The sequence below is a fragment of the Pygoscelis adeliae genome, unplaced genomic scaffold, assembly GCF_000699105.1.
Source record: "Pygoscelis adeliae isolate BGI_AS28 unplaced genomic scaffold, ASM69910v1 Scaffold121, whole genome shotgun sequence".
Classification (NCBI taxonomy): Eukaryota; Metazoa; Chordata; class Aves; order Sphenisciformes; family Spheniscidae; genus Pygoscelis; species Pygoscelis adeliae.
Genome location: NW_008824359.1, coordinates 227,531 through 230,889, shown reverse-complemented (window position 1 = coordinate 230,889; position 3,359 = coordinate 227,531).

The window sequence follows — 3,359 nt, the reverse complement described above, 5'->3', positions numbered from 1 at the left end:
GGGGCGCTGAGGAGGCGCTGAGGCGAGGGCGGGGTGGGCGGCGGGTTGCTGGTGCGTGGGTTTGCCCCCAAGACACTTGGGAGATAGGCGATTCCTCGAGGTTTTGGGCATTTCACAACCGGCAGAGACCACCGTTGTCATCTGGCCTGGCCTCCGTAAAACCGGCCGTTCGGTCCTTTCCTCTGTGGTAACTTAGGGTCGTTTCCCATCCGCTTTGACACTGCTGGGGACCCAACGTGTGCTCCCACCCTCCGGAAACATCTTTTCCTTGTCAGTATTTCGAGGTGGGTCAGGAGGAATTAAAATTCGTCCTGAAGTGCACACGGGTGTCTTTGAGGTGTGGTGTCGGACGTGCCTTCGGCTGACCCCCATTCCCCCCCCCTCTGCCCTGCGCCCTGGCCCTCCTGTCCGCCAGGCCGCAGGGAGCCTGTCTGGCTTGAAGTTAGGCCAGGGGTCGGCAAAATAACTTTATTCTGTTTTCCCACCGTCTTGAAACCATGTGGGTGCAGTGGCGCTGTTTTCAGTTGCATTGAATTTTAAAGCCTGTATTTTCCTAGATGTGGCAAATGAACTCTCAAGAGAAGTGCCTCAAGAAGAAAACGCTTGTGGCAATCTTTATAGAGAAATGATAGAGATATTTCTGTCTTTTTTTTACCCCCGCGAGATATTTGAGACCACATGGAAGCAGTTCCCTCTCAGATGTGACATGAGAAACAGAAGTGTTGATTCAGCAAAGTCCTGACTCTCGCACCTACCTCCTAGGACATAAGTAGAAACTATTTCAATCACATTAACTTCAAAGCCATTATTTTAATCCTTAAATATTTGGCTATATCAGGGCCTGACTTCCTTTGGAGCAGTGGCCTTGAACCCTCAAACATATCTGACTTAAATCACATACATGTTTTGTAGGACTGACTTTATATTAGGTTTTAGCCTTGGAAATGGAAATCTGAACACGTGGATTTATTTTACAGTCAGTAGACTTCACCACTTGCAAATTGTCCCACTGATATTGGAATGCTTTCAGTAATAATACTGGATATATATGTATGTGTAGGATTAAGGCTTTAGCAACGGAATATATTTTCTAGCTGATGAGATAAGATAGCTGCATAGTTGTGACCTTTTTCACTCTTTATACATACTGGTTTTGGTTTGGGAATAGGATTCCTAGTTGCTGTGGTAATATAAATAACTAATAATCTGTATACTTGTAGTTAGACTATATAGAGAAATAAAAACGTTTGCTGACTAATTTGTGTTTGATACTTTGCCTTCACTTAATGAATAAACTAATTCTACAAGTGTTTTGTCCTTTTACTGTGACCTGGGTCGTCACAGTTCGGTCCCCTTCGGGCAGAGGTTGTTGGAGCTGGGTGCTGCTGATGGGGCTGACTTTATCAAGGCAGAAAGGCCACAGTCCGCTCTCCTGCCCACACAGACACTGGGATGAAGTTTCTCTAGTCACAGCTCTTGCATCCCTTACTTTGCTTTCTTGCTTGCAGTGGCTACTTTCCCTTCTCTCCCATCTTCGCCTTTCAGCACAGAAATCAGATTAATTAGAATACAAAGCCTCTACATTATATGCAAATCGAAAGACAGGAATGAAAAATTGTGGCTCTTCTGTGAACTGTGGGAACTGCTCTGTTCAGCTGACCTTTCTATAGTCTCCCCTTCCTCCGTCCCATGCCGATCCTGCATGATCGGATTGTGCAAGCACAGTGTTACTGGTATGAATGGTCTCGTCGTGTTCAGGTGAAGTGATTCATGTCAGGAAAGTTAACCATGTGCCCAAGTCTCCCCTGAACTGTCTGTATTGTAGACAAAAGCGTAACTTAAAGATATACAAGCTAGATTTAAATAAGGAGTAGAAGCACTAAACCTGTGTGTCCAATTTAAACAACCAGCTTTCTCCTTTTGCTTCTTTTTTAAAGCTACTAGTGTAAAAATAATTGTGTTTGATGTGAAAAATGCAATGAAACTATATTCTGTCTTGGGATTTGTAGGTGCTGCTTCCATTTGGGTAACAACAAGAGTATCGAATGAATTAAAACACTAGGGCTGCTTATTTTGAAACTAAGGCATTACAAGAACTAGTATGTGCTTTGGATATTACGCTGTGTCTGTCTGAGCCTCCTTGCTGATTTCTGTTCATTTAGCATCATTTTTATATTTAAAAAAACACACAATCCTGTTGCTATGGAAGAGATAATAGTGGTAGGTTTCCTGTAAGAGATGATAATGAAAGTGATCACAAGGCCTAAAGCAAACAAACAAAAATGTAGCTATTCCCCCTACCTCTAATTGCTTTCCATTACAGTCATTTTAGCTGAGACTTTTAAAAACTTCAGAAGAAAAACCCTGGGTGTAGATAAGGTACTTATTAACTTCGTGACATTCTTAGAACTCTTTGATGCAGCAGCTCTTACAGTGAAGTTATTGTGTCATCTAAGAACATCTGTACATGGTTGGTGTTTTAAGCTAACTAAGGATGGTTTACTGGTGTTTTTTCCTTTCATTTACGTCAGAGGTGAAAAGCAGGTTAATTTGTCATTTGTACTCTGTGGCTGTGTTAACAGAAGTAAGTCACTCCTGAGTACCATTCGACAGACCTTTTTGCTGTCATAGCTGCAGTCACAACTTTTGAGCGACTACACATCTGGAGAGCATTTCCTCTGCTGCAGGTGTATTCTAAAACCCCCAGATCCAGCTGATTTTACTGGCAGGTGTCCCTTGAGTCAGCATTTTGACTGCCACTGAAGGAGACAACGCTCCAGATAATGACTGTTACTTAACAGGTTCAACAGACCGCTGTGTAAAAGCCAGGCACCTATGTATTTGTACATAAGCACTATTGATTCTGTGTTTACAGCCTGACAACGTGTAACTGAGAACAAAATTTTGTCTGTTAGTGTAAAGTCAAGTCCTTGGCTGGCAGAAAATGAGAACAGTATTGGAGCAAACAGAATGGCATTTAGGTACCTAGTATAAAGTCTTGGCAACAGTAGAGCTGTGGTTAAAGCCCTAATGTTTTTAAAATGGCTTGCAAAGAGGATTGGGTACAAAATTGGGCCTGTGCCCTTGTTTGTTGCTATCTGATTTATGGTGAACTCTTGAGATATTCTCTTTAAAAAGCTTTTTATTGAGTTTTTCATTGGAGATTCAGAGGTTGCCTTCTTGGGAAAACTCAAGTTTCAAAAGAACTGGTCAAGTTTTGACATGATGAGAGGAGTCTTTTGAAACTTTGTTTGAAACTAGATTGTTTAAACCTCTTTAAAGTGTATTTTAAGTTCTTACGCCTCATGTATCCTTAGGTGAAAGGACACCTGTGTTAATGAATCTAAACTTCCTAAAGA